At 44.8% G+C, this 13,834-nt stretch overlaps 1 protein-coding gene across 1 annotated transcript in view; it reads left to right on the forward strand.

The window, feature by feature from the left end:
- Positions 1-13,834, forward strand: part of LOC147706721 (uncharacterized) — a 507,439-nt gene that overhangs the window by 38,769 nt on the left and 454,836 nt on the right. The gene's annotated exons all lie outside the window — the stretch shown is intronic.

Below are 13,834 nucleotides of genomic sequence, written 5' to 3' on the forward strand. Positions count from 1 at the left end.
CACCCAGCTCCTGTCACACACATACCAAACCAGCAGAGACCGGTAATAGTCAGACAAGAAAATAGCCACTTTCTGAAAGTGCTATTTTCAAACCCAGAGTCCAAAAACCATCCACCCAAACGGATGCGTTATTAAACCCTGAGTTCAGGGATATCAAACTCGACATTGTACCATGCTCCCTGAGCCAGCTAGGATTATAGCTCTTAATAACCCTGGCAGCCCATTCTAACTTATGGAGAGCAGGTAACCTTACAATAGTGATAAACGAATATGGCTGTAATTCACTATTAGGACATGCCACACACATCAGGGCTTGTCCTACCTTATGCTCACAATGCACCCTGCCCTTGGGCCTACCATAGGGGTGACTGACATGAAGTTAAGGGAAGGTTTGGGGACTGGCAAGTATCTGTACTTGCGTAGTCCGAGTGACAGTACCAGACTGCACGTAGGTCTAGCAATGGCATACCTTTAGACCCATTTTACCAGGCTGCTTCTGTGGGTGGCACAATACGTGCTGCAAGCCCACTAGCAGCATTTGTATTTACAAGCCCTGGCACTCCTGGTGCACTATACTAGGGACTGACATTAAACCAAACAAGCTAAACATGGAATCCAATCAATATTAATTTAACATAGGGAGTACTTGCACTGTGGCACTGATCAGCAGTGGCACAGTGCCCAAAGCAATATACCAGCAAAAACATCGTAAACAGAGGAGACAAACAGAAAAAATGGAGGAGAGACTCAGGCCAATGATGTCGGGTCTAACAGGATTTAAAATGCAACACCAATGACTGGGTTGGTTGCAGAGTCTTCACCTCTGCGCCATAGGGGGTTACCTTTATGTATCGCAATAAAATATTACTTTACTTTAAGAAAAGAACCAAGAAATTCACTGAAAAACCAAAGGTTAAAATGATATTACAGTTAGAGTTAGGTATGATAAAATCGGATTTTGTTTAAAAAAACAAAAACTTCTAGATTCAATGAATACTACAAACTTTAAAATGGCGTTGTAGTTAAGAATTTTTATTGTATTTTACTTGTATTTATTTATTTTTTTAAACCTTAGAAATTCAATGTAAAGCCAAAGCTTAAAGTAACTTTATAGTTAGGAATTATTATATTTTAATTTACATTACAAAAAACCTTAGAAATTCACAGAAAAAAACGATTCAAGTGATGTTATAGTTAGATAAATCTGTCAGTGCCAACATTATTGTTTTGAGCTAAAAAACACAGAAATTAACCATTTATAGTTAACAGAGCTAAATATAACTTTCACCCTGCCATGCACTGCTTAAGATCTCACAATTTACATCATTCATGGCGTGTTTAATGGCATAATTTATGACTTCTTAAATGACATCATTGATAACATCACTGGTGACATCATCCAAGCTTTTTTTTATACACCTTACCGTATAAACGAGTTTGGTGTTAGAAGTCTAAAGAAAAGTAGAAAATAGCTCAGAATAATATGAAGCATTATTTCCATTACAGATACAACTAACTCCCTTAGGTATAGCAGGTTTGTGTTGTGCTTGGCCCTATACCATACACTCCACGGTCACCAAGTTCACAATAACAATGAACCATAGGTATGTATCAAGAAGTTACTGCATACAAGTTTTCAAGTTTATTTTTATTAATGTTTTTTTGGAACTCCGTTGAAGATCGCATAAATCTTGAAGTACATATTTGCACTAAAATACAGATAAAATAAATATACCAAAAATACTATTTTGTACTCAAAAATACATAGAAACTACTCAGACAATAGGTCCAACAATCACAACAGAAGTGTTCAAGATTGAAAGTTGCATGTAAACAGTTTCCCATTTCCGGCAAGGTATTACCCCTAAAGGAACATCAAGTGGCTATTGTGCCCTTTGTTCAAAATGTGCAAACTATATAACGAAAGCATTATATAGGAATACGTCAGCAGCAACAAAACCAAGATATCAGCCAAATAAAAAAGCCTGAATTCCTACTTAAGAATCATAGGCAACTTCAATAACCTTGAAACTAGTACATCATTAATATAGGTGTAAAAACAATTAGAAAAGTTCAAAATCCTATAACAAAACACTTAATTTCGAGGTACATAAAGCGACTGGTAAATGGCTGAGAGAATGGACTGCTGCAAACATATGGGCTTCAGCCAATTTCACTGACTTTGTGAAAAAGCAGGGCAAACAAATAAAACATGATTAAGATCTTGGGAGCACAGGTTACAAATCGCTGAGAAAAATTCCATTGGTCAAAAGGAGATTTCATGGGAGCATACCCTTCCTCAAGAGTATCCAAAAACGTCTCAGTCCATGTGACAAGTACCATAGAATATACAGCTGTGCTTTATTCATCAGCTAGGGGTCTATAGCAGCCCCTTTTTAAAAAAAAGTGTACAGACCTTCCTGTCAAGGCAAAAGCTCAAGGACTATGTGGCTTCTTTTAAACTAGCTTTTAATTGTTGCATAGTCAGAGTAAAAATCAAGGATGGATCTAGCGTCAACAAATCTACAGCAGCCACAACCTTTCTATAAATTAATGTATTTTCTTTTAGGTCATCCAACATTTCTTTATACAAGACCTTGAAGAGCCATGACCGCCTTTTGCTATACCAAAGGGGATGATGGTCGGAGCGCTTGAGCAAATCAACACTCACCCCCAGTCAACTGATCTGGGTTTAATCCATCATCATTCTTTAGCCCACTCCACCACCCCAGTTCAAACATGGCCATATGCAAATCAGTCTGACCCCGTGCCTCATGGGAACAGTCCAGCCCGAACTGCCAAGCCATATCTTCCCTGGACCGGAAACAAGCTTCCGAGGATCGGTTTTGGATTCATAATCCTCATCAGCCAGGCTATCTTTGGTATCGCTTTGGTACCTGATTTGCATCCGTCCATCATCCCCTTTTGTACTGCTTTGTTCGCCATAAGTTAGCAGGGTATGCCCAGACATTGGTCCCTTGCTCACTCTACCACTGGAATCAAGATAGCCTGAGGCACGGTCAACCATATAAGTAGAGTTACGACAATGTTGGATATTGCCAACACACACAAATTGCCATGCAGGGTGATCTTGCAGAAAAGGCTTTCGACCGGGTCTCCTGGGAATTCTTATGGGTCACAGTGAGGTGGTATGGGTTTGGTGCCAGTTTTATTCAGGCAATTAAAGACAATGTACAGATCACCAAAGGCGCGAGTATGTGTGCTGGGGTTAGAATCGAACCCTGTAACCCTATCAAGAGGTACCAGACAGGGCTGTCCCTGCTCTCCCCTGCTATTTGCGCTATATATTAACCCTTTCTTAAACCTATTGGAACAATGGCTAAATATACAACTATTAGGTCCTAGGCTAGAACGGGTTAAAATATTTGCATATGCAGACAATGTAGTGATAGTCTCACTGGATCCTGCCACCACACTGGGAGAGACTGAACAACTGGCATCAATTTATGAGAGGAGTTCAGGGTACAAATTAAACCTAGCAAAGACACAGGTTATATGCACTGATCAAACGCAATTCAATGGCCTAAGAGTCATGGAAGAGGCAACATATTTGGGGGTGCGCTTGAATGTCTGCCTTGATTTATTTGGTCAAGTCTGATTGGGAGCCTCTTCTATGTGAGATCAAAAAGGATTTGGATAGGATGGAAGGTCTTCACTTATCGATGCTGGGAAGATGTAATGTTCTAAAAAGGAATGTTTTGCCAAAGGTTCTCTTTTTTTTCAGGGCAGTTCCACTTGAAATCACAAGGAAACCGATGCAGAGATTGCAATCTATCTGCAATAGTTTTCTGTGGGCACAGGGGAAACCGCGCTGAGCTTGGAAATTTATGGCCCTTCCATGTGAACGAGGAGGCTGGGGCGGTTCCTAACTTCCAGTTCTACTACTGGGCATGTTTACTGCAGTATATTGGAATCTTACTGGTTGGGGATAACGAGGAAAACCTAGAGGATACTCCCCATATCTTTCATTTGTTATTAGGCTCCACGGCAAGGAGCACTTTCTTTACAATCCTCGAGCCCAGCTACTATAAAACTACAACGTTTTAAGGTGCTTCAGGCAGCTTATAAGGCCTGGTCTCAGATAAGGCGACATCTGAAGATCGGCAGGATTAACTATTACACCCCTACGGATGCCACAGCTTTACTGCCAGCTATTCTCTTAGATGGTATCATGAACAGATGGAGAAGCAAAGGAATTGTGACTCTGGGACATTTAGTAGGTTGCAATGGCATTAAGACATACACTTCATTAATGGCTAACTAGGATCTCCCCAAAACAGATTTTTTTTCAAATATCTACAGATTCGGGACTATCTGAGCAAAAGAAGGGATGCCTCACGCTTATCACAGAAAAATAATCTATTAGAAATTGTAGAAGTCAGGGAAAAAATTGGTAACCTATATCAGGTACTTACGGAAATGCAAAAGGATGATGTGGAGGCACAAAATGTTAAATGGAATACTAGGCTGTTTGTAGTGGGTAATATTTTACAAGAATCTATTATTTTAGCTTACAAACTTCTAATTTCCTCTAACCTAAAAATACAGCAGTACAAAACTGTTTAATTTGCAATATACAGAAAATTGTGCGGTGGGGTGGGATGCATGAGGGTAAATGTACTCGGTATGGGAAGGACCAGGCAGATATAGTTCACCTCTTTGCTACATGCCCAGATCTAAAATCATTGATCAATAGGATGCAGACCTTTTTAACGGAAGTAACTGGAGTGCAGATTCAGATAACTCCTTTAGTTATGCTGCTGGGGGTACTAGAGAATGAAATGTCTGCACAGGGAATGTATACATTCAGATATTTAATATATATTGCCGTCGCTGTGGCAAGACTATGTATAGCCTCACTGTGGTGTCAGAAAGAACCCCCTACTTTTGAGAGAGGAAGGTTATTCGCTATATGTGAACTTGAAACTAACCTGTATGCTATCAAAGGGCCACAGAAGCGAAGACTGGGCGCTGGAATATGGGGGGTTTGAACTGAAGTTATGACACCGGCAATAGAAGACCATACCTAGACCCCGCTGTTTTTGGAAGGATTAAAGTCTGCAGGGTTGTAAAAATCTTTTTTTTATTTTGTAAATATAGGAGCAGGCTAATTGCAAACTACTGTTTACCAATTTATTTTTATTTAATATCTACTCTCTTCAGTCCATCCCTTTGTCTGTCGGTACTCCAGATTTAATTATTGCGTATGGGGTGTAATCTTCCAGATGGGATCCTACATATATGTATTACTTCAGGCTGTACAAATGTTATTTGTTCACGATGTTGTTTAATTTCCTTTTTTGTCGATCTTATGCTGGCTACATTTTGATGCTTTCTGTAATTGTCTACTGGCTTAAATAAAAAAAAAACAACAAAAAAAACTTAAACGCTTACTCCACAGCAAAGGACAATATACTTTATCAAAAGCCATGAAAAAGTCTATAAAAGCCCTGTATACCAATCCCTATCTTGTTAACACAGATTTTTCATTTATCATCTGAAAGGCAGTCATATAGTCAATCGGGCCCTACAAATTGGAATCTCCTTTTACTGTGGATCTAGGCCCGGAATAAAATTTACCCGTCTAGATTCTTCTATAGCTAAGGGGAAATATCTAGCTCTTGCACCACAACCCTCAGCGACTATCTCCCCAAAAGTTATAGTCTGGCCTTTTACTACTGCTTCCCTTAGTTTAATCCAGAGCCTATCCCACTCCTCTCTCTTCAGGATAGCCTTTAGCTGACTGCACCTCATTTTTAACAGCAGCATCCTAATATACTTTTTAGGGGACATAATCCAAATATTGTTGCCTAACTAGAGCGTTTATTTCCCTGTTTAACATGAGGAGAGGACAGCCTCCCCCACTGGGTTCTTTTGATCACCAGCTTTAATTTACTGCTTAATACAAATATTAAAACTTTCAATTTAGTTTCCTATCCAGCTAACCAGTTTATCAAGGGTGGCCTCTAAAGTACGTCTGAGGCCCATAACTGTTCTATAATCCCAGTGTGTTCTCCCTGTTTTCTTGTTAAACCTGGTAGATTCTCCATTAAAATTCCAAGATCTAATAGGGTGTTGTGTTAAAATATACAGAAATTCTTAAAATGTTATGATCACCAAGCAGGGGGGTCTATGAACTTTAATCACCCGACAGGTAGGAAGAGGTCCAACCTACCACCACATAAACCGGAATTGACCACTTGCGTGCTGCCGTAGGCCATTGGCCGACAGCTGCACTACCTCCCTAGTGCTGTAGTCGGCCAACGGCCGATGCAGCCCCACCCACTCTTCAGAACGCCCGCACTGCGGCAAAAAAACCGCCGCGGATAAGGCATTAAAGCTCCCCCTGAAGCTTTGTGAGTATATGCTGGAGGGGTGCCCAAAGGTAGTCTCCCTCATCGCTCTAACGCAATCAACTTTTTCAGCTGAATGGATATTAACTTTCCCTCTCTTATTAGTTTATTTTCTAAGGAAAAAGGGCTGGAGGGATCCACAAATCTTTCTTGTTTTCCACATCGCGTATTTGTTCTAAAGCATAATTAGATATTTTGAGGTTTAAGGACCCAACCCAAATTATATGTGGGGGGATGATCCTTATCAGAGTCTTTTGTTTAATATAAGAAAAGATCTCACATTAAAGTGCATCATCGGAGGCCTCTGGAGGGAAATAGGCATTTATCAACAGCAATTGAGGTGGGGTGGACTGAGGGGGGAGGGAGTCTTTGGTTCTCTTCCAAACTTGAACAGGGTTTCTGCCATAAATAAGTTACTTGGGTCTTTACAACATGTGTACCTCCTTTGAATTCTATTGGACAGAATACAGGCATACCCCCCACCCCCTTGCATGACTCCTCCATGATGGTATTACTTTACAATCTAAAATGATGTAATCATCGCAAGTGAGTTCCCCCTTGCACCATGTCTCCTGGAGACAAACTACATCTGCCCCTAGTGAGCTTAACTAATGCCACTTCTCCCTCCTATTTACTATTCTTGCTCTATTCCAGGAGATTATCTTTAGCTAATTGTTAATTAAAAGGATGCTGGAGGAGGTTACTCTGGGAGACACCGAGAAGAACGGTCACCCAGGCCCTGGTCAGCAGCAGGTTGGACTACGGAAACGCCCTCTACGCAGGAGCCTCGGCCAAACTCCTGAAACGTCTTCAATGCATCCAGAACGCCTCTGCACGCCTGATCCTCGACATCCCTCACCATAGCCACATCACACCCCTCCTGAGATACCTGCACTGGCTCCCCGGCAACAAGATGATAACCTTCAAGCTCCTCACCCCCGCACACAAGGCACTTCACAACACCGGACCAGCGTACCTCAACAGACGACTCCGCTTCTACTCCCCTACCCGCCAGCTCCGCTCTGCCGACCTCGCCCTTGCCACAGTCCCACGCATCCGAAGAGTGACCTCCAGCGGCAGATCCTTCTCCCACCTCGCCGCCAAGACCTGGAACACCCTCCCCACACACCTGCGTCAGACCCAAGACCTTCAGAAGACTCCTCAAGACCTGGCTTTTCGAGCAGTAGCAGCATTCCCCACCCCTCAGCGCCTTGAGACCCTCACGGGTAAGTAGTGCGCTTTATAAATGCTATGATTGATTGATTGATTGAAACACTTTGTAGCCAGTTCGATCAGAGGGGCTCATCTTCATGTATTGCTTGGATGGGGTGAACAGGAGGTTCTCTAATGGATACCTGTCTTGCGTAGCTGGTTTTTAATCCCCCAGTAATCGTTCAGAGAAACCTCACTAAAAGAACAGGCCAAGAGGGGTGGTAGCCCATTACCCACATCGAGTCCACCCTCTTCCAAAAGCATGATGATATCAATCCCCCTACATTGCAAACATTCAGACAATTTTTATATCAAATTTCCGGTAAGTAAAGAATAAAATATGTCCCTTGACTTAAAACTTGACCCTAGAGGCAATATGGAAAACAAATTGATATTCCTGCCTTGAAATTAACTTAAAATTTTCAATGCCCGAAAAACATTTAAGTAGAGAGGACCTATTTATGATTAAGTCTACATCAAAAAGGGGAATAAATTCCAACATGTTAGTGTCCACTTACACCATATGGAGCTTGACCCTTCTGATTCCATGGGGCCCCTCTTTAGCCTGGATCCAAGAATGGAGCAGCCATGGTTCTGCTGCTAATACTACTACAGTCGCCTCAGCCATTGCATTATCTGATCCGCAGTCAGAGTCCATAGCTTGTTGAGTGGCTTGAAGGATTCGCTTTGTACCCTCTGCACTTTAGGAGGCATCCATACCCTCTCTTACGCTTAATCCCCTTCATAACAAGTCTACCTCCACCTTTGCCTGAAAAGTGCTTTGTTTGCAGTCATCTAACTTGTGGTAAAGACCGGAATTTAAAATTTGGGAACACACCCTTTGGATTTCCATTTGTGCTCTTCATATTGGGAATAGCGTTGAAAATACATTTTATGGAAACAACTGGGCTATCGGGATGAAGAACTTTTTTGGTAAGCTGCTCACATTTTGGTTTTCCTGCCTGGTAGCCAAAGTCAATGTGACAACAAACCTCTTTCTTATGGATCTTCCTGCCAGGCATCAAGGCCCCTTCCATTTCATCTGGTTCCTCAAGGCCTATATCCTTTTCCTTCTTACTGCTTATCATTTCCTAAGTATTGCTGTCACAGCACAGTGTAACAAATAAGCCTTTCTAGACATAATAGGGAATCTGACATCTTTACCTGTTGGTCTGGTGGATGACAAAGTTGTATACCGCTTATATCAAGGTCAGGAGCCACGGAGAAATGGGTATCCAAGAAGGATGATTTGAAGGAGTACTGCTACAAAGTTGAAGTCTTTAGGTATTACCTTGGTGCCAGGGGCATTGCAGTGCTGGCTGTTATGTATTACCCATGTGGAGGCATTCCGTACTGGCAGACCTTTTTTTTGTTTACATTACCGCTGCCAACCCTGCCTGATGAAGTGAGGTATTCATTGGTAGTAACCTTGCATATGGTGGCCAGTCATGTAATAATGTCTGGTGTGGTCACTATTTCAACACTAATATCAGTAGCTCTGGAACAGTTTCATTGAACAGAAGTAGCTCTTATTACAGAAAAGTTTGGAAACCCCTGGTCTACAGCTTCAGTGCCAGACTGCAGCTGGACGCAATGAAGGGGGAGGGGAGCTTTGAGGGTATGTTGAGGAAGGGAAACTGAACAGGAAGAGAGCTCTCGGGTGTGAGAAGTAGTGTGGGCAGAGGATTCAGGAGAGATGGTCTGTGGTCCAGACAGCAGTAGACGGTAGTTATGAGCACCCTGGCACTTAGTTTCACATACACCCACTCAACAATACAAACACCATACACTTTATGAAATGTAAAAGAAAATCCCTTTCATAAAAAGCCTAAGCTATTTGCTTTGCCAATGCTTGTGTGGTGCCATATGTTCTAAATGTTCTGTGTCGCTGAAATCCTTTGGTGTACACTGGGAGGAGAGTTTTAAGTGGAGAAGTGTGGCTCAATGGTTAGAAGAGGCAGACCATGAAGCAGAGGTCAGACCCGGGACCAGGGTTCAATTCCCGACGCAGCAGGGTCTTGAGCCCAAAATGTCCACGGACTCGATAATTCTCGCTTCGGTGCCTGCTCGACTCACGGGTTCACACTTTGCGACTCTGGGCAATAACTTGCTTAATCTCCACTATGGCCCCCCGCAGCGGGATGCCTGGCTTTCACCTTGGGGGTACCCAGTACGGGTTATCTCACAGGAAAAAAACAGGACGGGTTCCCAAAGCAAGCGCTTAGAGACCGTTGGTGATAATGCGCTATATAAATATAAATTACAATTTACAATTTTATAGCAGCTGGGTCAAAGAGAGGCTGCTCTTCCTACAGGATCTGACTGTCGCAGGATAAGAGGTGGATGTGTCGAGGAGAGACTGCTCCCTCCAGTGAGTCTGACTGCCAAAGGGTGATAGATGGATGTGTCCAGGAGAGCCCCCATGAGGTCTGACTGTCACAGGATAAGAGAAAAGGGTGTCAGTGAGAGGCTGCTCCCTCCTGTGATGTCTGACTGTCACAGGATGAGAGCTTGATGTGTCAGAGAGAGACCCTGCTGAGGTCTGACAAGGAGGCTGCTCCTTCAAGTGAGGTCTTACTGTCAAAGGGTGAGAGATTGATGTGTCCAAGAGAACCCCCCTTGAGGCCTGACTGTCACAGGATAAGAGAAAAGGTTGTCAGTGAGAGGCTGCTCCCTCCTGTGAGGTTTGACGTTTGCAGGTTAAGAGATTGATGTGTCTCAGAAAGACTGCTCCCTCCTGTGAATTCGGACTGTCAAGGGTGAGAGGTTGATGTGTCAGAGAGGGACTGATCTCTCTTGGAAGGTATGACTGTCACAGGAGAAGATGTGGATGTGTCATAGATAGGCTTCTCCCTCCTGTGCAATCTGTCACAGGATAGGAGGTGGATGTGTCAGAGAGCGACTGCTCCCTCCTGTGAGGTCTGACTGTCACAGAATGAGATCTGGGTGTGTCATGCAGAGACTGCTATCTCCAGTGAGATCTTACTGTTACAAGATAAGAGGTGGTTGTGTCAGGGAGAGGCTGCTCCCTCCTGTGAGGTCTGTCAAAGATGAGAGGTTGATTTGTCCGAGAGGGACTGATCTCTCCTGGGAGATATGACTGTCACTGGATAAGAGGTGGATGTGTCAGGAAGAGACTGCTTCCTACTGTGAGATTTGATTATCACAGGATAAGAGGTAGATGTGTCAGGGAGAGAGTGTTCCTCCTGAGCTGTCTGACTTTGACAGCATCAAGATTTAAGTCCCAATATACAGCCTGACTGCCACAGAGAGAGGCTCTAGTTAAGAGACGGGATTGATAGAATGATTGACAGATGAAAGGACTAGTTGAATGATGGAAGGCTAAAAGAAAAGTTAAATGGTGGGATACAGAATGTGTGGCTGGAGGATGGGCGTGAATTCTGATGGATGGACGAATTGGTGGTATTCCATGAATTGTTAGATTAGTGGGTGGATCTTTGTATGAGTGGCTGGCTGGGTGCATGGCTGTGTGTTTTTGCATGAAGTAGTTTGATGGCTGAGAGCTGGCAGGATAGACGGGACGGATGGGAGATTATTGGATATGTGATGGATGGATGATGGATCTCGGTGGGCGGGGTGATGGATCTGGGTGGGCAGATGTTGGATCTGGGTGAGCGGGGTGATGGATCTGGGTGGGCAGATGTTGGATCTGGGTGAGCGGGGTGATGGATCTGGGTGAGCAGATGTTGGATCTGGGTGAGCGGGGTGATGGATCTAGGTGGACGGGTGATGGATCTGGGTGGGCAGATGTTGGATCTGGGTGGGCAGGATGATGGATCTGGGTGGGCAGGATGATGGATCTGGGTGAGCGGGGTGATGGATCTGGGTGAGCGGGTGATGGATCTGGGTGGGCGGGTGATGGATCTGGGTGGGCGGGGTGATGGATCTGGGTGGGCAGGATGATGGATCTGGGTGGGCAGGTGATGGATCTGGGTAGGCGGGATGATGGATCTGGGTGGGCGGGGTGATGGATCTGGGTGAGTAGGATGATGGATCTGGGTGAGCAGGGTGATGGATCTGGGTGAGCGGGGTGATGGATCTGGGTGAGCGGGGTGATGGATCTGGGTGGACAGATGTTGGATCTGGGTGGGCCGGGTGATGGATCTGGGTGGGCGGGTGATGGATCTGGGCGGGCACGCTATGGATCTGGGGGGGTGGATGATGGTTCTCGGCGGGTTGACATTTGATATGGGTAGGTGGCTGGTTTGGGAGGATGGATTTGTTTGACTGAATAAATGGATGAGGCTGAATGGGATTGGGTGGCTAAATGTATGGATTGATGCATGGATATATTATGGATGGGTGAGTGGATGTCAATGGGTGGGTAATGATGTACAGTTGGATGGGTGTCTTGATGGTGGGTGGGTGAGTGGATCAATGATGGATGTGTTTAGGTGTATATTGTGAGAAGTTAGCCTGGCATATGATGTCACTAGTTCTAGTGGCACCTTGCACCAGTCTAAATCGACCCTTATTGATGGTGGTTGTAAAGTCAACCTTATAGACAAGCTATCCTAGTGGTAGCATGGACCAGCAGTCATAGGCTAAGACTCCAAAGAGCATGTGAAGCAAGCTGTTTTACCAATTATAATCCCTTGAATACCAAATAAAAGGACACCACACAAGGTATATATCAAATATATATGTATTTATTTCTAACACAACCCCTCTGCACTCGTTATGAGGTCAGAGATCGAAGTACATCACAAGTTACTCAATTAGCATACGATAAGTTGCACAAATACAGTTATGCCCTAGGGGCCTCACAAACTATATACTAAGTAAATGGTATAAGAACCACGTCTGGAATAGAAAGCAGGCCTAGGGCCTGTGGAATCACTGGGGCTACACTAAACAACCAAAGGTTAGGAAGTAGACCCACAGGAGAAGCGTGCAGTGTCTAAACACAGTCGCGAGTTATCATTGACTTATAATGGAGAACGAAGAAGTTACAAAGTTACTGATTAAGGACACTTCCGGATGGACTACGGTAAACCCCTCTAGACTAGGACACTTCGAGAGTCAAGACCCACGGGAGCACCGGAGTACTCGTGTTACCTCACCCAGGGAAGCCGGGTGCATAGGTGTCTTTTCGTGTCGGGTTTCGTCGTTGTTTTCTATGGAGAGCTGCAAAGAAGTGCTGCAGGCGACCAGAGGAAAAGTGTCCGGGTGGATCCAAGGGTGGATAGAAGAAGTGAAGAACCTGAAAGCAGAGGGGACAGACTTTGGGTCACTAGCCAGTGACCAGGAAGGAACCAGGAAGGAACCAGGCGATGTTGCATTGATCTCAGGTGAAGAGGTGAAGCTTGTCTCTGCAGCCACGGGGACCAGGAGCTGGAATCGAGCTGTGCCACATAGGATCTAGTTGACTGCGGTGTCGGTATCCGGACTGGACCCAACAAGCCTTGGCAAACGCAATCCACGCAGGAAGTGAAGATTGGCTTCAAGTCAGACCAGCAAGGTCTGGGGAGCTTCTCCTTTGCAGGGAAGCTAGAGCAAGCCTGGAGCAAGCAGGAAAGCAGTTTAGTTTTAAAAAAGTCTTTGGATGGCTAACTAGCCAGCGGGCTAGCAACCGGGAAGACCCGCCAAGCTGAAATGCAAGAGCAGGCCTCATGTGGAGAAGTGTGGCTCAGGGGTTAGAGGCGGCAGACCCGGAAGGTGGAGAAGTGTGGCTCAGGGGTTAGAGGCGGCAGACCCGGAAGCTGAGATCGGCCCTGGACCAGGGTTCAATTCCCCGCCTCGGCGGGTCTTGGGATAAAAATTCCACGGACTCGATAATTCTCGCTCCGGTGCCTTCTCGACTCACGGGTTCACACTCTGCGACTCTGGGCAATAGCTTGCTTAATCTCCACAACGGCCCCTCGCGGCGGGATGCCTGGCTTTCACCTTGTGGATACCCTGCCGGGATATCTCACAGGGGAATGCCAGGACGGGTTCCCTAAGCAAGCGCCGGGAAACCCACTGCGGGTAGCTGTGCGCTATATAAGCTCAAATACATACATACATGCGGCACTCGTGGAGTGTGGAGGGCTGAGCTTCGGTGTAAATGGCGCTCGGGTCTGGGGCTTCTCATACCCCAATGCATAACTGCGCGGGTAGCTTTGGAGTTGAGCAGTTAGTAAAATGCAGGGTGTCCAATCCCACGTCTCTCATGTCTGCCACAGGTCTCAGCTTTGCTGTGGATGTGGGTCGGAGACGGAAAAGTCTAAGAGTCCAGTTTCTGTGTC

This window comes from Lissotriton vulgaris, chromosome 6, assembly GCF_964263255.1.
Source record: "Lissotriton vulgaris chromosome 6, aLisVul1.2, whole genome shotgun sequence".
Lineage (NCBI taxonomy): Eukaryota > Metazoa > Chordata > Amphibia > Caudata > Salamandridae > Lissotriton > Lissotriton vulgaris.